The sequence below is a fragment of the Bradysia coprophila genome, chromosome II, assembly GCF_014529535.1.
Source record: "Bradysia coprophila strain Holo2 chromosome II, BU_Bcop_v1, whole genome shotgun sequence".
Classification (NCBI taxonomy): Eukaryota; Metazoa; Arthropoda; class Insecta; order Diptera; family Sciaridae; genus Bradysia; species Bradysia coprophila.
Genome location: NC_050735.1, coordinates 9,863,879 through 9,889,384, shown reverse-complemented (window position 1 = coordinate 9,889,384; position 25,506 = coordinate 9,863,879). Strand labels below are relative to the sequence as shown.

General features: G+C 34.1%; 1 protein-coding gene across 2 annotated transcripts in view; it reads left to right on the top strand.

Annotated features, from left to right (window-relative positions):
* LOC119071504 overlaps positions 1 to 25,506 on the top strand; it is a 181,986-nt gene that overhangs the window by 23,117 nt on the left and 133,363 nt on the right. For both annotated transcript variants that reach the window (XM_037176376.1, XM_037176367.1), the window contains exon 2: positions 5,792 to 5,825. The gene's annotated coding sequence lies outside the window, so the exon portion shown is untranslated. The remainder of the gene's footprint in view (positions 1 to 5,791; positions 5,826 to 25,506) is intronic.

Genomic DNA, 25,506 nt, shown 5'->3' with positions numbered 1-25,506 from the left:
AAATGAATTCTTTTTTGTTTAAATTTTATATTTGGGTCATGTCTCATGTGCATTTTCTTGTGTACAATAAATCGCCGATAGTCGCGGCCACTCTACGGGGAAAGAGCGTTCAAATCGCTAATATACGGCATATGATTATAAAATTATAAATATCCAATTAGTGTCAAAGGTCCACACAGATTTAGTTTGTTTAGTTTGTTGTGTGGCTTGCATTAAAATTTTAATTTATTTAATGTTTCAAAGATTTCTCAATGAGAAAAATGATTGTGATGTGTGGCTGTGTTTGATGTTTACATTCTGTGTTTTGATAGATGATGATGCTGGGCAATGTGTGGTTTGGTTGATGTGTAATGTGTTAATCGAATTGAAGAAGACAAGAGGAAATGAGAAAGAGTTTTTTTAGGGTTCAGTAAATTTGATCTGTTTGCATTGTTTTTGTATATTATTGATATTCACGGGTCATTCAAGGGCACAACTACAGCCACTGCTTTATTTTACGGTTAGCTATATATAAAACTGATAGCTTCGTTCTTTCATTTAAACTGAATATTGGCAGAAGTTTACACATCTGATGCATATCATTAGACAGGACCTATTTTCGTAAAATTGAATCTTGAAAATTCTTTAAATTTGAGGAAAATTCTCGAAAGTAAATTCATGAAAATTCTCGAAAATCCTGAAAATAGACTTAGGTAACACTGTATTCTTTTATGAATTTCGAGAATTTTAAGAATTTACAGGACAATTGAGAATTTCGAGAATTTAAAGAATCTAAATTCCAGATTTTAATAGTATTTTACATTATTTATAAATAAAATAATTCTGCCAAGTTCTTGGAAGGTTGAATTGTACCAAGAATTGATGCAACATTTCCACGCTGAATTTGAGAGTGCTAATCGCTGGAACATGAAACTCGTCGCTCTTTTCTCATGAGTAACTTCAGCGATCTTGCTTCCAATTGCTTTTATTAGTTTAATTACTTCTTCGCCAAACACACCGGACCTGTGGCAACTGGAATGAAAATCAATTGTTCTCGCAAATCGACGTAGTGTTCGTACTTCTTTTCTTCCGCGTGTTTTGCTGCCCAACCTAATTCTTTTGAAGTTCGATTTATGTACGATGACGCAAAAGTATCAGCACAAGTATAGTCCCATAACAGCGATTTTCCTTTGGTCCAAGGTAAGAGACTGAGGCCATCAGGTTTCTTACCATCTGGTCTGGAACTTCTGCTGATTTCAATCCTCGTTGCATTAAGTTGTTGAAGTTTTGATGTCGTGGTAGTGTTCCTGAAGCTTTGGAGCAAGATAAACAATGTCTACCATATTTGTCTACTTTCGATCCACATACACATTTATGGGGATGTACTGTTAGCAAACCAGGACGTAATGCGATAGCAACTCTAAATTCGTCGTTGTTTAAATGTGTACTAAGCTGCGGTTACGGTAAAGCTTGAACCCGATTCTTCGGATGAATTTGCCAGCAAACGTGCCTTGTCAATTTTCTCATTAGGCCATGAATGTATTACTTCCAATTTTCGGGTTATTTCATAATTTTCCCATGCACTCTGTAATGGTCGTAACGACTCCTCAGGTAACTCTCCAAACCTCTGACACCACTGTTCTTCAGTCTCAACTTGTACCGAATCGTCTTGTCGGTAAGTTTCGTGTGACAATTGATTTAGCAAAGTAGAGACATTGTACATTGATGAAAGAAAGAAAACAAGGTAGAGCTATATCTGAAGCATGTCGTAGTCCGATACCACCTTTCTTAATGGGTAAAGAAGATTCGATCCAGGCCTTTTCTGTAAGATGTAAATTGAAAAGTGATTCTAATGAATTTTTGAGCACCTCGTCATAATGCTGTAATCCTGAACAATTTCGCCACAAAGGTGACCCACGTAAAAAAAATTCCAGATTCTTTGAAAATTGTCGAAAATTATTTTTCAAAGCCTCGAAATTCTCGAGAAAAAAAAATCCTGAAAATAGGCCCAGTCATCAGATGATTAAGTGAATATAAATATGCCATGTGACAATTTGAAAATGAACAGCTCATTAATATACAAATTTCGTATCTTTCTAGCCATTTTCAGTTAGTTCTACTGCATATCTTTAATTATCTTGATGATGACGTGCCTGTGTGTGTCTGTGTCATGCATTCATTCTTTGCAACTTTGTTGCTTTACATTTACCAGAAACTATTCAATACTCAACTTTATGGAATTTCTGGTGTATACCGAATGAAAAATGTCCAAGATGATGATGGATATTTGAATTATTCACTTGCATACTGAATAGCTCTATGTATCGTGTACACAGTGTACTATTGTGAAACAGAGTTAATTAAATTTAAGTCGGAAATTCTTTCCATAACTCTGACATCAATGTCAGATTATTTGAGTATTTGAGTTGTTGAATTAATAATTTGTCTGAAAATTTGTGGCTAATTTTTATCTTATGTTTTCACTAGATTACTGTAATTATGGTCTTATGTCGACGTAAAGCTTTAAAACTACAAGCCAATGCTAATGTATACGTCTTACAATCTGAGTCAATTTACCAGAATCAGATAATCAGATAATCTCCCTGTGTAAATATAGACACACAGTCCTCCGTTTCTTTTCGTAAAATGATTCAATGGTACAGACCCACATTCCGTTATTCATTTGCACACTTAACATAACTTCGTTTTGCTCTCTCGATAATATTTTATCAGTCGCAACACAAAATTGTTGTTATCTTATCACGCAAGCCATTAGACTAAATTGATATGCTAAATACGATTTATGTATAATTCTATGCGAAGTATTCCTTTTAAATTGTTAGATTGACCAACTTTGACTTAATTATTTGATTAGTTTTAATCACCAAATATTTCGAAAAAATAAATAAATATATCGGCCGTATATGAGTCTGTGCCATGTAATAGCACGTAGGAGATTATATTCAGGTCGCGTAACATACACGGTTAGTAATGGCAACCTAAAATTAATTTGTTTTCCTTATCTGACAAAACGATTAATATAATGAGCGAGCCAACGCCGCGCCGTCGAAGAACATATCAATTGGATGGAAAAAGATAAATCAATGGATTTAACTCAATTGCAATTGAACGAGCCATGCCAACATAATCTAACACAATATAATTTCATGCAATACTCAAAACAGTTTCAAGAAACACATCCATTTAATTACGGCTGTTTATCGTCATAATAACATTCATTCGATTTACAAATTGATGGCCCATTATAAAATGTTTTTTAACCGTTTGCATGTTATAATGGGCTTGATGTACAAGATTTTTGCATTTTGATGTTTCAACTTATCAATTTTTCGTTTGTGTTTTTCTTGTACACACACATTTTCGAAAAAAAGAAAAAAATCTACGTGAAAGATAGTCAAGACTAATATACCGGAATGCATTCGATATCTGCAAGTAATTTCTTCCTTTCCACAAGCATAAAAACCGTTATCGAATTCTGATAAACTAACTATTGTAACCACCACGTTGCTAGTCTAGTTTCCATCTTTCCACTATGTTCTACTTGTGGAATTTTTGTGTAATTTGTTTTTGAGTTTTATCATTCGACCGATTTTCTTCGAATTTACCAACAATATTCAGAAGTGATTGACATGCGGCTTCATTATGTGGGATATTAAGTTAATAATTTTACCTGGCGAAATAGACAACCGTATTCATCAAAATGTGTGTAGTCGACCAAACATATGTGAGAGTCCATCTTGTCTCATATTCGATTACAAATTGGCTGAATTTAAATTGGAATTTTCTAATTCGTTTAACGTGAATAGCTCGTGCATATGAATATCGGTTATGACGTTTTTTGTTAGCTGGAAATGCCTCGGATATTAGAGAGAGAAGATGATTCCCACAACAACACCATTCATTGTCGTCTTTATCGAAAAATTTTAATTCACACCCTGTCAAATAGGTCTATTTGGAGTATCCGACAACTTCTGTTAACCAAACAACAAACCACGCTAGACTATAACTCGATCAAGAGCTATTATTTCCACATTCTCATCAATTAATACGTACGTCTTCATAACAGAACACGAACTTAAACGATTTACAATTACTAGAGAAGTGAAATTCACAATCAGCGAAATTACTCTCAGTACGTTTTAATGCTTATTGGACACTTAGATCAGCAAATGCTCGGAGTATTAGTGTGTGTCGTATGTTCCCTCAAATCATCAAATTTTTTGGTTAATTTGTTTGAAAATTCACTTCCGAAATATCTGATATTCACATTGGTACCATAAAGTACCATAAAACTGAGTGACAAGTTTTGGCCGACAATCGTTACAATAGTACCAATCTTTTGGTTCCACTTTTGTTCGTAAATGAGAAAAAGTGGAACTATTATAACGCCGCATATGCAACGTTATTTATTTGTTTATGCAAAGAATGCAACGTTACAATAGTTCCACTTGTAAAAAGAAAGTGGAACTTAAAAAGAGGAACTGTTGTAACGCATATATGCGGAGTGAAGACGGTTACACTTTTTCCCTTTACGAATAGAGTGAAACTAAAATGGTGGTACTATTGTAACGCTTGTAGAAGAGTACATAATCGACAATTAAAATCTTTTTAAATGATAGATTTGAAGAGCAGCGTCTCGGCCAAAAATATGTCCCTCTGTTCTATGGTTCTTTACGAAAATTTACAGTAGGACTTACTCATTGTCTAGATTTCAATCGGGAATAGGCTACAATTTCTCGCATTCTTTTTAGGTTGCTTTTGGAGATGACTCGAAAAGTTACATCTGCTGAACGAGTAAAAACTCATCAACTTTAGTGACCAAAGAATAATAATTTTACTGAGCGCATGACAGCTGTTTTTTCTTTGTCCAACCAGAAGAACGTGTTCTTAAAATGCAATTTGTTAGTTAAAAGATTTCGAAAGCAGAAAATGGTAAAACGAAAGACGTTTTTTTCACTAATCTATCGAATGCACAAAACAAGGTTGGTTCGTATCAGATTCAGATTCTATCTTATTTTCACATCGCTTTGTGGATGTATGAAAAAAAAAAAACAAAAAACAAAAACAAAACTGAAAATATTCCAATCACGAAAATATCGACACCACACGATAAATGTGTGAAAAGTTCATTTTCAAAAATATTAGAAATTTGATTGGTTTTTATCGAGCGCTTTTTTGTCGATTGGATAAAAGGTCTTAAATCAATTCGTAAACATAATAAAAAATCTTTCAGAAAAAAAAATCCGTTATGGATAGAACTGTTTGCCTTTCGGGTAGCACGTTATGAGTACGGAAAAAAATAGATTTTTTTCACTGATTCAATAAAAACGATTTTAGAATATTCACGATTACGATGTTATATTGAATGCATAAGTTGTATTAGCCGTATATATTCACTGAGGGTCTCTGGACAAGTTATTTTCTAGGTTCATATTATATACTTTCCACATGCAATTTATTCGTTTGACTTACTTAAATGCAGGCTGCATTCAGATAGTATACTGTGTATGCTCATTTTAATGAATTGACTTCCTTATTCTGTGTGATCTGAAACAATTCCGTAAATAAAACTGATTTCCATATTTATGTCATAAAACTACGATTGATGAGTTGATTCATACAAGCAAACGTGACACTTTTGTTTTCTTTAGGTCACATTCCGAATGGAGAGTTTATAGTTTTTCGTATCATTCGTGCATAATGAGTCGGTAGTTTCGATAAATCAATAATTTTTAAAAATTCATCTTCATGCTTTTCACAAAACTAATAAATGTTTGTTTTGTTTTCACAGATGTGCGGCAAATAAATGATCGGCTGTGCACATGGTAAGTTTCAATGTTTTGCAAATTTTACGATCAAGGTGGGATTTAATTTTAGTGTATTTTATATGGACTTTTGTGAGACAAACTATGAAACCTTCCACAGACAGGAAGTATATTGTTGTCGAATCTATTACTTATTTTGTTGTCACTATTTTCTGCAGACTGACATAAAAACTTGTACTTCATTTGTTTTAACATTCGATTCAATTTGGTATATTATGTTAGGTATGTTAGGTATATTTATGGTCATTGTAGGCAGATGATATAACAATTATTTGCAATTTCCGATTCATTTATAATTGTCGAATTATGTGCGACACTCGACTCCAGTTCCACTCTTTTACGATTTTTCAAGCTGAGTTTTTTCAAGCATTTTCACTACATACGATGGACAATTGCTGAGTTTCTAGCACCAGGATATATTTTAAACAATCCTGAAAATTGCCGAAAATTCTTTAATTTTAGTTTCTCTTGAACACCATCCGAATATAATCGATCTAAAACATAAAAAACAACTAAAAAATTCATAAAAGCAATGGAGTCACTTCGATCTTCTGTTATTTTAGAGAAACAGATAAAACGTGAAGAAAAATTGGGAAATTTTCGGGGATTTAATTCACCTAAAATAAGCCATGTCTGGTCTGGCTCAGTATAATAAATCAAAAAAATTTATCTTAGCAACGTCATGATTCGATTCTTTCCTTCCATTTCTTTAGCTCACAAATATTATCCACTTTTTGTTCCACATATTGTGTAATGGCCTGGAAGTACTAGATTTCGGTTGCGACTTGTTTTAAGCAAATGAAAAATGTAGTAAATGTAGTAAATGCGCACCCTTCCTGGTTGATACAATTTTATATTTTTGTCATGACATCCAGGCATGTATCCTCGGTCAACAGCTATACTAGTAACCAGGATGTACATTGCACTAGCCATTTCTCGTAATTTAAAAGTGTCATCGTATACTATAGGCCTTTACTGTTAGGATTTAGGGGATCAAAGAATAAAACAATTCGTATAATACATATGAGCAGCTCCAATGTAAATTCAAGAAATATTTTATCCAACCGCAACCAACCGAGATAATATCTATTTCCCATAATTACTAAAATTTTCGTTACAATCTCAATTTTAAACATGAAAAACTTTTAACAAATTTAGTCAGTTAAACGCCGGTAATGTTCCTTTCAAAACTGCGACAACATAAAGCACACGAAACGATCGGCAGAGCCATGTTAGTACTAAAAAATATGTCTTTTGTGTCTTTTTAATCGTAAATTTGTGTTTTACTGAGCCTTTAAAAGCAAAAGAACACTTGAAGTCGTGAGTGTTTCAAATCTGTAGCTGCGAATGTAATTTATGCCCACTTTGATCTAAGTGAAAGTTCTATCAACAAATATACCGACAAAAAAATAACCGTCGAAACCTCGTATTTGTTAATTTTTTGAACAACGTTAGAGACGTACATACTCTCTGTACCTATTTCGAATCTGCATTCGAACAGTACCGTACAATATTACATACAAAAGCCATCGTAAACTTTGATTTATTTCATTATCTCTAATGATCCATCACTGCAAGAACGCTTAATGTTAATACTTTTGTGACATAAAATATCGTATCGAAACGTTTTGTTATTCTGTATATCGTTGAATTGTTGTCAACTAATTATAATAGCTTTTCGTGTAGATAAGGCTAGTTTGGATATACATATTATGTTGACCCTACAGGTCAAATTGAAAGTTTAATGATTTTTGAACATAAAGGGAAATAGTCATTTCATTTCCAGTAGGAATCTCTGATGAGTTTGGCGAGATAGATAAAATGCGAATGACTTAGACTGTCCATTTCACTTTCGATAACTGCTTACGGTGTGGGACCGAAGTGTTTTATATTATTTCGGCAAGAAAACGTAGCGTACGCGAACGTTTATGCGATTAGTCCATTTTAAATAAATTTTATATGTTGGGACATCGTAGCACAAATAGACTACATGCATTGTTCAATTTGATTTTGTACGGTAAACTGCAATTAAAATGCATTTGAAAATTATTTATAATTTAATTGTGTGCATTGTATGCGCTTTTAGGCACATCACATTGTTGAGATAAAATAACTAAATAAAGTTCAATTTATTGGGTGATGTTGCAGCTTAAAGATCGTGATTTAATTGAATATTGCAGAAAATGAATTCCATATTGTTTAATCGTACCGTATGCGCCATTCTGTCAATTGGAGACTGTAGTCGATTTAACATTTGGCATAACTGTAGCATTGCTACTCTCGCTATCTGCACTATAAAGTAAACATTTTATTAGATTTCCAGATGAAATGGGTGTGTTGCTAGTTAATAAAAGGAAAAATCTGCGACTTAACATTTGAAATGGAAAGTCAACGGTCAAAATTATTTCGCGAAACCTACTTTTAATATGGGTAGTTCAACGGAACATTCTCCTTCAGTACGAAACAATATTTTATTAATTTCTTACTATTACTTTACGTAATAACATATCATTCGGGTATCAATAATCAATCAGTAGCCGTATCATTTACGATAATCAGTTTCAATGTAACAGCCGCCGGGTCGAATAAATCCATATAATATTTTTCCTAATAAAGCGTGTGCTCTAAGTTCCGCCATTCCTTTCCATTCGATGATTTTTTCGAAAAGACCAACTCTTTTTAAACATCTTGCACTGAACGTTTACCCATATTAATCCATAAAACTTCTATGACAAATCACTGAGAAAGTGCATTTACAAACTGTTGGATATGTATAATGCCTTGCTTGGGCATCAGCCGTATTTAAATTTGTATTATTAAAATAAAATGTTTGTTCAAAATCATTTTTGTTATAATTTATTTGTACAGACTCAAAATCATTTATATTTTGTGAACGGAAAGGCCCATCACGGCAGGAAGAAAATTAACATAAAGAGTGTCACCCACTCGACAATTGTACATATATAACCACTTTTGGACCATATTATGCAGATGATGGAACAACAACAATATTATTTCCATCATATGCATGCATAATATGCGACATACTTTGTATACAATACGACGGGTTATGTTACACAGCTTCTTCTTTGGTCACATAAAAAGTACTAAAATGGACTCTGACATCGTTTCGATTAGTTAATAGACGCATGAATATTAATGCAAATAATCGTTTGGTCGTTAAAATGTTATCCGATGCACATTATAATATTATTAAGTTGTTGGTTGTGTTGCATAAGAGAAACAAACTTTTTTTGGGATTGAGTTTTCGCCTACCACATTTAAAAAAATCTTTTTACCTTCAACGGTATCATCATCACAAAATGTTTTGTCGCTTCTCTATAAAAAGTTTTTTTTTTTTAATATTTGTCTTAACCCTTTTGTTCGGCTTAACGGATGTGTATCATTCCGGATTGTCTGGCTTTGTCTCAATGAAAAAGAAACAAAAGAACTTTTCGCGTGTTTACTTTTTCCATTCATAAAAGAAAGTATCACGCTGAAGTGCACTTTATCAACACGCATGGAACTTGAGAACTTGCGTTTCATAGATCGTGTATTTGTTTCTGTAACAAGATCCTTCTAATAACTAAACTGAAGCGACGGTACGGGCAACGGTTTTTTACATTCAATCGTCTCTCGTCTTTTAATTTTTTTGCATACCAACAAACTAATCACATTTAATCATACCTGCGATTAATTCTATGTTTCTGACTTGAGGTGCAAAAACCGTATACAATTTAGAGTGTCTCAATTTTACTACATTTATGTATGTCACTAGCTTTGATGTGAATTTTGTGCAAGTCATTCATACCTAGTTCACCTTGTCGAATTTGTTTTTTTTTTCATAGCAGTGTCAAATTGCGAACGATCAATCTTCAACCAGTGACTCTTGAATCTAATAGTAAATAGTTTCTTAGTTGACCGACTCAATATATTCCCGAGCGGGACATTATTTTTGGGGTAACAGTCGGCAACTTTCAAATGAGCGACACATTTTGTTACAGCTGACTTTCTCAGACGTAAAACATATTTTGTTTGTATGAGTGGACAGCTGAAGCAAAATTCGTCACTTATTTCAAAGTCGCCAACTGTAACAGGGTTTTAATGGTTTGCAACCGCTTTTAGTTTTCTACAATAACCAAGATTCTTCCGGTCAGAGATCAGAAACGGATTCTTCCGGTCAGAGATCAGAAACGGATTCTTCCGGTCAGAGATCAGAAACGGCACACAGAGCATCTTAGGGCCGCAAACACATGAACAATTTTCCATTGATGGGATCGACAATTTTGTTGCATTTTCTTTTGCTTGGCTAGTTGTGAATATCGGATATAATTATTATCAATCCCATCAACGCAAATAGTTTTCAGCCTGAAAGACAATTTTGTTACCAGCCCTTTATTTTATGCTACACAATAGAAGGAGTAAGTGCATCTTGGAGTTTTATTGATTTGAGATTGCAGTTCGTATTCAGTTCACCAATATGTGAACTTCATCTATTCAAGCGTACGATTTAGAATGTAGCACTTAATCAGTCATCGACTTGGCATTCTTTAAATTTTAAATCGAATACTTTATGCAACAAAATGAATAATTCTGCACAACCTGATCAATTTGCTTCGGTCATGTCAGATATATACGGATTAACACCACAAGTTGATGTTATATTTACTTACTTTGCAAATTATTATACACTGACTGATGCTCATTAATGGACTTTGCACTTCGTATTACTCATACTAATATGAGAACACGGGTGCCATTATAGGAAAAAAAACATCATCGCGATGTAGAAATAAATCACAAAACGAAGAAGGAAACGTTGAACCACCTCAATATATATTACGACCTAGCACTTTTGCAGCAATGTAATATATTTCTAATGTTGAAAATTGCATAACAAAAAATATTATGAGTAATGAAGTCGTTACGACTGAACCTACCTATATAATGATAAATAATCGATTTGATTTGCTTTGGTCTTTGGAAACGATGCGGTTGTGTATTAGAATCAATTTTTTTTTCTCATCGTCGAAAGGGTTCAGAGATACTTTTTAAACGGTGCAATAACAATAAGTGATTTTTTCGATGTTAAATGAATTTGTATTTGTAAAGGGAACATTTTTTTTGTGTGTGCAGACAGTTAAGCTGATTGAGCTCTATAGAAATCCATAAAAGACAAGTCTTTTAATGCAAATCAATTCAAGTTTAAAGACACATGTCCATAGTGTTTGACTCATAAACAACCATTGCTAAACAGTTTTATGAATTTATTCTTAATAAGGAATTGTTCAGTTTGTTACGTAATTACGTACATAAATATACTGTATGCATCTAAAAAAAAACTTGTTCTATTATTAGAAACATTCGAGAGGCAAGTTTGTTTCAATAAAAAACCATTTATTGCTTAGGAAATTTAATTCATTAACAGTGCTTTCATTACCAATAATAATTATTTAAGTACTTCTTACACATGAGTGTAAACTTTAAATTCTAGTGGTATTACCAGTTTCAGCTTTATGGGATGTTTAATTAATAACACAATATCGAGATAGCGTCTTGTTATTTCAAGAGTAATACTACGTACACATAACAATTTGTTTTAATATTTACGGGCGCTTAAGATAACTGAAAATGGCAACGGCTCGTAATTTGTTATTTTTGCGGAATGCACATGGTGCTAAATAATGACCGAATTGTCGATTTAAACACAGAATTTTATTAATCCTGTATTAACATTATCAAAAATCAAGTTACTAAGAAGGCTGAAAGACTGGCCGTCTCATCAAGGCCAGGTTATGGTGTTATCTATCGGAATATGTTTACATAGCGTTAGAGAACTGTTTTTTAGCCAACTTTAACCTGATGATCTTCAGGCCCTGAAGTCACATTCAGTAACGTTCTAAGGAAGGTTCAGGTCTAACTCAGGTTCAAGTCAAAGTTAATTTTACGTCAAAGTCAATTTTACGTCAAAGTCAATTTTACGTCAAAGTCAATTTCATGTTGAGCGCACAATCTAGTTCAGGTCAAAGTCACGTTCAGGTCAAAGTCACGTTCAGGTCAAAGTCACGTTCAGGTCAAAGTCACGTTCAGGTCAAAGTCACGTTCAGGTCAAAGTTACGTTCAGGTCAAAGTCACGTTCAGGTCAAAGCCACGTTCCGGTCAAAGTCACGTTCAGGTCAAAGTCACGTTCAGGTCAAAGTAAAGTTAAGTTCAAAATTCTGGTCAAAGTAAAGTTCAGGTCAAAGTCTAGTTGAGGTGTTGAGGTCAAAATCTTGTTCAGATCAAAGTCCAGATTCCGATCAAAACGTTGGTTAATATTAGCGTCAATTTTATGCCAAAGTCAATCTCATGTCGGAGTCGTCAGGAGTTAGGTCAAAGTCAAGTTCAGGTCAGATCAAAGTCCAGGTTCAAGATAATAGCAATTTATGCAACCGAGGTGGAAAGTACTGGAAAGTATTAGGCTCTGGATGTGTAATTATGACACGTTTTATGCCACAGAGTCATCTAAAGTTTGCAAATTTTGGAGAGGAATTACAGCTGTCGTTCTCTATCGGGTCTCTTTTTCAATTCTATTGTAGTTAACCATTCAAATGTCAACCATTTCAATGTCCTTTGGTAGAGAAAACAATTAAAATGTTGGACAGTCAAATGGTTTTCTCAACAGAAAACACTAAAATGTAAGACATTTTAACGGTTAACTACGAAAGAATTGAAAAAGAGACCCGATAGAGAATGACAGCCATAATTCCTCTCCTGGATTAAATATGTACATGTTGTTCCTGCAGGGCCTTTTTGAGAATTGCAATTCTGAAAAAATTTCTGAAATTTTTTTAATGAAATTTTCAAAACTGTTTTTTAAAGTTTTCGGAGTTTTCCGAATTTTTTAGAAATAAAATTACTAAAAATTGGCTCTGCCAACATATCCTGCACGCAATAGTTTCTATCACTCGTATGATATACGTATCATCGCATGGATTTTTGATAGCTTGAAAAGTTTTGTTGCTCAGGGATTGCTATACCGTTTGACTACATAAAAAAATATGTTTTAGACATCTAAATTTCTCATTAGAAAAAATGTGAAATGCCAATTATATTCTCCTGTTTTAATGTTTGGAAAAACTATCTCCAACCTAACATATGTATATCGACTTTTCTATACAGTCGTAAAAGCAAAACAACACACAACAATTCTCACATATTTACACATTACTTGATATCATCTAACCAACTCCCATAAAACTCTTACCTTACTGAAACCATAAATTTCCGAAAAAAACAAAACAAAATAACAAAACATTTGCATTTTATTGACGCTCTAAAACAGTGCCACGTTCGAGTAGGCTCTAGACATGCAATAATACTATACACCAAATATACGTTGGGCTAAACAACTGAATTATTATAAATAAATTTATATTTTTAGACACGCACTGCTGTGTTCACTTAGGCATTTTATTGAGACTCATTTTTTTGGGCTAAATTTATTCAGTAATCATTGAATTGAAAAATTTCTTCAAAAATCAGTTTAAATAGATTGAAGTCGGAACGAATTGTGAGACTATGCGCAGAGTCTATTTTTCCACATTTGTCTTAAAGACATCTTATGCAATAAATAAAACCAAATGCTAAAAGTAATCAAAAACCGTATCTCTGATATTTAATTAAGACTAGTGGAAGGATGTCGTAAATTTTTTAATTGGAGGGTTAGTATGATGAATGTGTTTGTTCATTTCAATGGTGCTTTGAAACGAACGAAAATATTTGGAACATTTTTCGTTTGACTTGTACACCAACCATGGTACTAATCATTTTCAAACAATGGAAAATAAATAACTTGATTCGACTTTGTTTACATGTAAACAGGAAAGCATCACTTGTATGCTATCCCAAACCGAAACTCATGAACGTGGTTTCGTTTTATCTTACTAAATTACTTATATTAGCAAGTTAAGACCGGCTTCCTCTATTGATAGCACGTTACAGATAAATCATAAAACTTTAATATAAAACACAATTGACGATGCAATGAATCATAAAATTTTCCTAAGTAACGCCTTTCCCGGTGCATTTTAATTGAGTACTTGGTAATAACATGATTAAATGCAGCACATATAATAAGACCTAGACGGCACGTGGATTTGAAAATGAAAGACACACTTAAAGGTTCTATGGAAATGGGAAGCCATTAAATTTGTTATGTTTAATATCCGAAAATTTATGTCTGAAATTGTTTTGTGACTTTTTTTGGGATATACTCCACTATGTGTACAAAAGCTTGTTTGTTTATAACATGTATATAAAAAGAGTGTTTGTATTTTTCACATCGCATTTCGGGTAATAATGTCAAGCAAGAGGACATGTGTGAGATATTATTTCTTTGAGTTTTTAATACTCGATGTAATTATACATTGGTGTGTAAGTGGATGCATGTCTAAACATAGTTTAGGAATGTGTAATGAAAGACTAGAGTCTATTACCGATGGTGCAGCTGCTGTTCGCTTGTTTAATAAATTCAGAAAATGGATTCGACGCCATGTGGAAATTGCATATATGACGTTATGAATATAGAAGAAATGAGCACCGCGTGCGTGTGGTATTAAATAATGTGTGTAGAGTGTGTACTGTGTAATGAAGGAATTTCATATCGAGCTTATGTTGCAAATCATTCCATATATTCAGAGAGGTTCTTTTCAAATACATGTCCACACACACACCACGAACATATCACACTTACTCATATGATCCGTTGATGGTCCGTTGCCAAAGTTTAAAGTTTAAAATATCGAACGTTTTTATTGGGTCTCATGAATGTTTGGAAATATTTACAATGAAAATTAACATTTAAACAGTTCAACTACTCATATTTCATCGTAAATGCTTCCAATACCCATAATACCAAATATGTTCCGAAAGAACATTAAAATACCTTTCTAATGACACCCCACACGACCCTGTACGTCTCGTGTACCTCGAGAAATTACCTTATGAAAAGTACATGTTTTCGGGTTTTTGATCACCTCCCTTGGACGAATTCTTTTAAAAAGTGATTTTGGCTTGCAGACTTGAACACCTTTCACGGCACATATAAAAAATCTAATCTAATTCTCAACATAATTGAGCAAGCTAATTCTTGGAAAAGAACCCAAATCCTGTGGGTAGGTTACGAGATAGTTGGCATATGAAACATTCTTACCAATTTACGGATATGCAAAACCATTCATACAAACTTACTATCACGCCTATCGTTCTGTAAAACTCATAAACTATCGCAGCATATCATTAGCGATTTACTAGAAAGCACGCCATTTTTTTTTACACCGACACCACCGGCCGACTCAGTATAGTAAATTAAAAATAAAACAAAACAAAAACTTTGTTATGCAAAAATTATACTGTGTCGCTTCGCATATTGTGCACGTATATCCATTTAATCACATGACCATGACCATAAAGACGGCCACAATCCACATGCCACATGCAATTGTATTGATTACATTTTACGTTTTTTTTTTACCTTCTAATACATCAAGTCGTTTACTGATATTTAATTTTCGGTGTATTAACGATGAGCGCAGGGACAGGCGACTCATCCATTCATTATTTTACGCAAAATAAAAGACACTTCCGATTTGATTTAAAAAAACAAAACCCAGCAATATATAATTATTGTGTCAGTCTGGATGATCTATGATCGGATATGTAAAAGAGTGGAGAACGTATGGTAGATTTACTGACTGTTTTTGTTATTCCCACTCGTCGCAGAAGTTTGTTTTTATTTAAAGTTAGCTGAGCGTTAGATACTTATTTGAGGCATAGATTGGTTGTATACAGATGATAGTGCGGACCTAAATAACTCTTTTTGACAGATATTTGTCAGCGCCAATAGAACACTCTCCATCAAAAAAGAAACGAAATTTTGGTATATCATGGTTTAGTCAGTGGATTGTTATTTCAATTTCTCATTTCGGTTTTATGGTGGAAATGTGTTTATGAGGTTTTGATGGATAGTGTTGGAGATTAGTGGAAATGAAATAAAAGCAACCAGCAACAACAAATAAAAAAGAGAACGATAAACGACTGGATTGTTGATGGAAATTGTAAATGAAAATTGACAGCGTCAATTAGCGATAGAATGGGAGAGCTTGCTGTTCGGACGCTTTTGTAATGTTACGTTTTTGTTGATACAGATAGTTGTTAGTGTGACGATACACATTTTATATCAAGGTTTTCACGCTGCGTTTTGTCACGAATGAAATTAGTTGAACATTTTTGATGACTAACGTCCATCCGTTCTTTTAGAAATTAATTTAAAAAAAAAACATTTTGATTAAGTTCCGTTGCTCATTTAAAATTACGATTGAAGAGCCTATTGCCGAAAGACATAATAATTACACAAATTTGTTGCAAAATAATCTGTCAATGCGAAAAGCACAATAATGAAAAATGTGATGACGAACGGAAAGTGAAAGAAAAATTATTTCCACTTTGTTTGCACTGGTAAACACTTTTCAATAAGGCACAACAATATGAGAAACAAACCATACAAAACCGCTACAATTTACCAATTTTTTATGCTCTTCAGGCTTCGCCATATATTACAAAACAGGTTTCCAATAATTTATCAATAATTTTCAAGTAAAAAACAATCGAATAAAATGGTTTTCCTACATGCAACGAACCTGCTCTACCACTTCATACAATCGTGTGCAATATAAATGAAAAACTCATTCATAAATTAGACCCACAGTCGCATGCATTTCGTATATATATGTGTGATCTCACAAAGAATTATTATTATTATTCCATACTTTTTTCGTTGCTGCAGGGCTCTCGTGGATATACTTATTGTATGGAGGTAATTCCATTAATTTTTGATTGAAAATAAAACATCAAAATCTTTGATTGCACAAAATTGTTGATATAAATTTTTACTCAAGTCTTTCCATATTCAGAAAGAGATATATATTATCGAGTGTTCTTAGTCTTCGCTTAACATTCACAAAATTAATGCCTTTTCGGTTCCCGTCCAGATAAAATCGTAATTTCATGTAACAATGTAAAAGATGAACCCTTCAATTATTTATGCTTCGTCTGGCATGATCGACTATAAGAAAAATAAATAAAAAAAAATCAAATTATTACCGCACATTTACTGAAAACTGGTTTCGAAGCATATTAATTGTGTAACGGACGGTAATTGGTTGATCGGAAAGAGAATTTTCAGTGATTTAACGTGACAAACTTATGTAGCTGTATGAGCTTACTGGAAGAGACATGACGGTGTTTTTAGTTCAACATTTGTTGATTGTATCCCAGCCTTGCTTTTAGTCCCCTATGAAGCACTGGGATATAATGGCTTTAATGTGCCGTTTATAAATGATTGAACTCGAGTAAGGAGTGATTAAAGGCTTAAAGAAAACCCCTAACGTGACTCTAGAATCCACAGAGTAAAATTGTTCGCCTAGTTGTTCGTAACTTGAGCAAATCTGATCCTTTTTTGAAAATTCTTTTTTTCTTGTAAGGAAATCAGAATTGTCGGTTGAAGGTTCAAATACCATAATGGGCATTTCGGGTTCCAGGGAATTGAGGGAAATGGCGAATTGTTACAAACACTGAAACAAACTCGGACGAACAGTGATTTTTGCTTGACTTGATAGAATTCAGTTAATAAATCCGATAAAGTCAGGGATAGCTAAAGAGCAAGTTCGTCGTTTCTGTGTCTTATTGTTACAAATCCGACATTTCCCGCTATTTTTTCGGAATGCTGTAGGAATTTTCCGGAACGTATCTGTCAACGTAAAATCACATATATCGATCGTTTTAGATATGTCATCGCACTACGTATATAAGTATACGAACTCGTACGGTGCCACAATCGCCGTAATTTGTTGTAACCTTATTGGTTTTCTTAAAAATCATCGCAGATTACTGAAATAACCCGACCAGTTTTTATACAACGATTAAGGACCGAAGGACCGATCTCCTTAACATTTTAGTTGGTTTGACGTTGACCTAAAAAGGAACTTCGACAATGTTTCAAGCTCCCTTTGAAACCATCATTCCGAAATAAAAATTTCACTTTCTCGATTATGTAAGGCAGAAATCCTTAGCTTTACAAAATAGTTCATTTCTTCAATCATCAAGCAGTATTTAATGTCAGTCGTTAAAAGTTTTCGTGACATTGCATGTAAGTTGTTTGAAGGCAAGTTTGTTCGAAAAACATTTTCCTTTTTTCCCATAAACTGTATAGTAATGTATAGTAAATGTATCTCAGAGACTAAAAAAAAAAAAAAATTTTTAACTAATTAGAACATCATGCGTGTCTGTCGGTATATATCGGTAAATGATTTATGTATCCCCCAAGTTAAATTTGAAATTAGATTTACAATAAACGAAATCACGTATAGCGGTAGTGAGTTTTAATACATGTTGTTTGTAGGATAATATGTTTCTTGTGTGTTTGGTTTTTATTTTCTTTCTTTCTTCATACAATGAAACGCTAAAAACATATCTGCTAACATGTATCTGCACTGTATACTGACAGTCACCAATTTTCTCGCTTTATATTTTCAACAAAACTGCCGTTTAAACTCGAATAATAATGTTAGACATGTTCACGAACGAATAGTAGCTGTACATTTTGGCCGGTGTAGCAAAGTTTGGAAAAGTGGCAGACTTTCGTTGAAACAGTATTTTAATTTCACTGATAAATGAGTATATCAGTTTGTTGTTTACACATTTCGAATATATATATGTCTTTGATTGCAACGATAGCGACACTTTTTTTTTCTTTCATTCAAGTGAAAACACATAGTTGGTATACAAAATGTTTCTTGATTTATTGTTAATTGTCTGGCCGCGGACCATTTGAAATTTGAATATACGCTGTTGCAGATATATACGATTACATTCTCAGTGACTCGTAAATAAATTGTTCAACCATGAAACAAATTATCAAAAACTAAATGTAAATTTCTCGATTCAATATGTACAGGCGTAGAACGTGTGCTGTGTGCAGTGCACATGGTTCAAACAATAATAAATTAACACATTCATTCCGTATGCAATCATTCAAAAATGAATCGAAATTCAATTAATTTTAATTAATTTTGTCACTTGCAGTAAAATAACTAGAAGTTTATGAAGAAAATTTATATTTCCCGCGCTTTCATCAGAATTTATAGTGCTGTCGCCCTCAGCCCAACCATTGAAATTTCAAAGTTGAATGTTGTTTGAATTGACGCAGAATGTATGCAATGACTTTCTATCAAAGGAAATTTCTTTAGAATCGGTCTGCTCTTGGGTTTGGCGAGCTTGAGAAAATTAGTTAGTAAGCGCACTCGAAATTTTATTCCACCACTTTTTTTTAAGGCCGTCCGAATAAACTACAATAATAAGAATTTTCCTCCTCCCATCACAAAGCAAGAGTGAAGTTAAAATAGGCACTTATGTCCTGAAAGAATGGAAATTAAACAGAAGAAAGCCAAATCATCTGCCACTTGGGGAAGCAAATTTTTTGTAAAATTTTCTTTCTTAATTCTTTTGGGTCAATTTTTTGTTGATAAAACTATTGCATACAGGCGGAAAATACGTCACCCTCAGCTACATCAGTTATTTTGTAACGTATACACAAGGACTTTCGTCACTTTCACCCTTAGGGTTTTTTGACTGATTTCACTTACAATCCAACTCTTTTTATCCAATCCACATGCACTAGCAATGTCTAGACATCTTTATAATGTACAGTAACATGGATACCGTTTCGGCTCGAATGTGAAATCATTATAAATCGTCACTCCTCGCTAATGACTCACTTCATAAAACATTTTCTAATATTCATCGATTTTCAATTATTAATTGCATGTTATTGGATAATGGCTATCCTACAGTGGTATATTATATTATTATCTAAACAGCCTAGATGAAGCTTCATCGAATCGTTTAATATTATCGGCATAAATGAATTATATAAAATAAATTCACTGATCCGCTACGACATTCATTCACATTGTCATTCAATTCCATTTTCAATTATTAATGTGATTTTTTTTTTCAGAAAATAGTTAAACAGTGACCAATTTTGTCGAATATACTTGGTATTCTCACTTTAAATTACCGAACAGTGTAAAAAGCCAACGTTTAATCGTGAGCTTAAAGCACATACTTGCGCTATTTTCTACTAGAAAGTACAGTACACTTCTTGAGGAATGTTTAAAAATCGTAAAAAAGAAGATGAAGTTCGTTTATGATTACTTAGAGACGAAGAGACGAAGAGACGAAGAGACGAATGCTTTTCCTATATAACGGACACATATTAAGTTGATTAATGCTATCTGAACTTCTAAACTTTTCTAAGGAAAGACGAAGATTTCCGACTGTGGTCAGTAAAGGCCTCCATTGTCTATGGGAACAGGCATAGCACTGAACAAAGCACCAGAGCAGATTTTTTTAACGGTCATTTGGCCCTTCATTTTTGAAAAATGCTACTGCGTTCCAATTAATTTATTTGTTTTTATACAGTCAAAGGTAGTCAATTTTCAGCATTAATCAGCTTCAGCTGTTTTTCAGCTGATCCATACAAACAATCACAACCGTTTATACGGTTTTACCACTATCATGCGCGTGCGTGGAGCAGCTTCAACCGTATGAACAAGTAAAACCAGTTTTGATTGTATGTGTGGATCAGCTGAAAAACAGCTGAAGCAAATTTATGCTGAAAATTGACTGCCTTTGACTGTATGATAAATTTGGACTACTGTGTCGAGAAGGTCCCTCTTGAAAATTCTGTTCTAGTGCTTTGTTCAGTGCTATCGAACGGGCCATAAAAAGTTTAGAATTGTTTGTTCGTAGTCGTCACTTATGGACAGCCTTTTAGGTCAATCAAAAGAACGAAGTTATTTTCCGATTACCTTACCTTATCGATTGAGGAAACGAGCAAGAGGTTACTAAACACTAGTAACTCATCATCAAAAATTGTTTACCTTCTCTTGATTGAAATAGTACATTACGTACGATGGGTGGATAAACATGAATTTTAACCTGTTTTAGGGTTTTTTAAAATTAAAAACCTTTTGCAAAACGCTACACCCAATTATCCTCTACTCGATTACGTAATTATGTCATTGCCGGAAAACGATCAGGGGGTAAAGATCATCATATTCATATTACGTCTACGCACATCTTTGTGCCGCGGGCAAATATTACGTCTTTTTGTCATAAATATTAAATTAAAATTAGAAATTGTTTCTATTTTTCGATATCCAAAATAGTTGGAAATAGTGAGAAAAAAAATTTAAACAGTACGAATTGGTGTAATGTCCTCACCGCCCTGTAGATGTTATTGGCTATCATAATAGTGCAGTGGTATATTATAATTATCGGCATAAATGGTTACATAAAATATGTTCACTGATTCGCTACGACCTTCATTCACATTGTCATTCAGTTTATATGATGACCAATCATTCCATTTATTATTCAGTGGGGACGATGGTGAAATTTGACGTGTGTATAATTAGCCACAAGTTATTGTCTAGGTCTATTCGACAGGTTCCTGATTTATACCAGTCATTTTTTAACGCTCAACCATGAACCACTCGCTTTTCTGTATCTCGGGTTTGCTGTTTACGCTTTGTCTTCCAGTATCAAGAGGACAGGAATTCCAAGAGGTCGCGTTGATACATCAACTGAACAACTATTTCCAATTTGATCATAACATTTTCTTGCTGGACTCATCAATCGACCGCTGTGACTACATTGGTGCACTGTTAAACTCTAAGATCGGAGACGGCAATTACACACCGCAGAGCGTGTACAGTTTTAAGCTAGTTAACAATAGCATTACTGGACTTGAAAGTTTGAAAGAGATTAGAAGCAAAAACACATTCTTAATTGTTGTTGTTGGCAATTCAACGTTTCAACACAATATCCAACTGTTTTACCACGTTATTATAATCCAAAGTCTCAATGTCCGGATGAAAATCGGAATATTTTTCTCAAGCATCGAGTTAATTGAATACCTAAAAGAATTGTTCGATTGGTATTGGAAACATCGAATTTTGTACATATTTAGCGCATTTTATTTGAATGATGACAAACTTATGAATGTCTATAAATTCAATCCGTTCGGCGAATTCGAGTTGATTAATGTGACGCAAAGTAATGCTGTCGGGAACTACTTTCCTAGTCAGTTATTAAATTTTCAACAACATTCATTCCGAATACCGATGATTCCTTTGGAAATGGTTGAATATGATTTGGAAGTGTGGGAAAGTGTTCTTAATACGCTTAACGCATCGTTTACGACAATTGAGGCAGAAAAAAATCTTGATGGTTTGCATTTGTTTGGTTATGGTGAACTTGATGTTATACCACGTCTTCTGACCGTCAGTGGGATTCCCGATTCACATATTCCGATATATCCAATGAGAATAGATGAAATTGTGGTAGTTGTTCCGCAAGCCCCACATTTTTCCGACTTCATGGCCTATCTTATAAGAATGACGTCGGATGACCTCTTCGGCTACTTTTTAATTACAATCGTAGTGGCAACGGTCTTGCTAACAGTATCCAGGCATTTGAAAACAAAAAAGAGGTTATTTGTTCAATGTGCGGTAGACGTCTTGAATATTTTGATGAACGACAATGCGTCTATTAAATATCGCCAACTATACCGAGCAGATGTGTGCCTTATCGTTCCTTTAACGTTTACAGGCTTCATAATTGTGAACGGCATCCTCTCCATATTCCAAAGTTATGTGACTCTTCCAGTAGATCAGCCACAAATTAACACAATCGACGCACTATACAAGTCTACTACACCGATTTTAGCACCTAACAGTGATTGGAAAAATAAAGTAATTCATCTATTGGAGCAAGTCTCAGGACACGATGGCTGGAACGATAAAGTAGTCCAAACGAGTCTACAGGAAATAAATGAACAGATCTATGTATACAACACTTCGATATCATTTTTTACCATGAGGTCCGGAGCAAGAATTGTATTAGAAGTCCAGAAACGGTTAGATATTGGTGGCTATCATGCACCAACTGAAATATATCTAATTAAAACATATCTTTCGTACTCCATAAATGGTAACTGTCCTTTTATCGAACGCATAAACGATATTATTCACTCGCTAAGACAGGCAGGCTTATTTTTTAAGTGGATAGAAGATCATGATGAAAAGCTTGTGAAACATTTAATTAAAAGTCATGGGTTTCGATATGTGGAGACTAACAGTGAGGCATTTCCTGTGCCTACAGTGGTTCTTTATGGCTGGCTTTCAAGTGTGATTTTATTTATTGGTGAGGTAGTTTGGGAGAAATGTAATTTATCAAAAATAATTGGGACATTATACAGCTGGCAGTGCCGCATTTTCTATGTCAAAATGGGCAAATGCTCGTGGCGTCCGAAGTAGATAAAAAAAGGCTCCCGAAATGGCGCCCAAAAGCTAAACGCGGCACTGACAGCTGGATAAGATACTATATTACAACTTTAAAAGAGTGAAAGATACACGATCTGTCTAAGGAAGACCAATCTTTTTCAAATACAATACGATAGAGTTCGGCGGACTGTACGCTTTACTCTTCCTAGAAGTGAGATTTTCTATTTCGAACTTTTCTTCGGCAAGAGATTAATATTTTTTTGAGAAACTGATAAGGTTCCAAAAACGTTCCCTCTTCACACTACCTTACCACACTTAACATATTTGTCCGTGTGTTCCTCTCACCCAAATTTTTTACTTTTTAATCAGGAATAAAATTTTTGGCTTTGAACTATCGACTCATCTTATTGTTTACAATTAAAAGATTACACACAACATAGAAAATCGTTTTAAAATAAAAAAGCGTCAGGCATGTTCGCGTCTAATTACTCGCTTTAACATGCATTTTATATCATGCGTCGAATTGAAATTATTAATTTAGATGTTATTGGGCCATCCTTAAGTTTCATATTATCTCATATCGAAAAGAATGGTTACATAAAATAGGTTCACTGATCCGCTACAACATTTATTCACATCGACATTTAGTTAGGTTTATACGATGATCAATCATTCCATTTATTATTCAGTGCGTTTGGGACGTCTGGGACGTTTGGGAAATATAACTACGTTTGCGTAGTTAGCCACAGATTGCTGAATACTACGTCTACTCAATAGTTTCTCGATTTCTAACAGTCATTCATTAACGCTTAAGCATGAACTACTCTTTGTTCCGTATTTCGAGCTTACTGTTAATATTTTGTCTTCAAATATCAAGAGGACAAGAATACGGTGGTGACCAAGAGGTCGTGCTGATAAATCAACTGAACAACTATTTCCACTTTGATCATAACATTTTCGTACTGGACTCATCAATCGACCGCATCAACTACATTGGCGCACCGTTAAACTCTAAGACCGGGGACGGCCATTACACACCCCAGACTGTGTACAGTTTTAAGCTTGTTAACAATAGCATTACTGGACTTGAAAACTTAAAAGATATTGGAAGCAAAAACACATTCCTTATTGTCATTGCTGGACATTCAAAAATTGAACATTATGTCCCTCTATTTCTCCAGATTAAATTAATCCAACATCTCGATGTTCGTATGAAAATTGGAATATTTTTATCAAACATCGAGTTAATTAAAGACCTAGAAATACTGTTCTCCTGGTATTGGAAAGAGCGAATTTTAAACATATTCAGTGCATTTTACCTAAATGATGACAAACTTATGAATGTTTATAAATTCAATCCGTTCGGTAGGTTCCGTTTGATAAATGTGACTAAAAGTAACGTTAGGGGCCGTTCATAAATTACGTAACGCTAGAGGGGGGAGGGGGGGTATGAGGCAAGCGTTACGGTTCTAACAAAATTGGGTCAAACTTGACCCTTTTAGCGTTACAGACCCGGGGGGGGGGGGGTCTGAAAAATGTTGATTTTTGCGTTACGTAATTTATGAACGGCCCCTTATCGGGAATTACTTTCACAGCCAGTTATCAAATTTTCAACAACATCCGCTCCGAGTACCACTGATTGATACAGAAATAAGTGATTTTGATTCGAAATTGTGGGAAAGCGTTATTAATACACTTAACGCATCGTTAATGACGATTGACGCACAAGAAGATGGTGAAGGTTTGCAGTTATTTGATCAGGATGGATTTGATTTATTACCACACATTCAGGCTGTCAGTAAAGTTATCGGCTCACAGATTAGGATATATCCCATGGGAACAGATGAAATGGTGATAGTGGTTCCGCAAGCCCTACATTTTTCTGACTTTATGGCCTATATTATAAGAATGACGTCGAATGACCTCTTCGGCTATTTTGTAATTATGATCGCAATGGTTACGCTTTTGTTAACGGTTTCTAGATATTTAAAAAGCAAAAATATTTCATTTGTTCAATCCGCGGTAGATGTTTTGAATATTTTGATGAATGACAATGCGTCTATTAAATATCGGCAACTATACCGAGCAGATGTGTGTCTTATTGTTCCTTTAACGTTTACTGGTTTCATTATTGTGAACGGAATCCTCTCAATATTCCAAAGTTATGTGACTCTTCCAGTCCATCAGCCACAAATTAACACATTCGACGATCTATATAAATCTGCTTTGCCTATTTTAACACCTGACAATGATTGGACAAATACAGCTCTTCAACTCTTAGAAGAAGCCTCGGG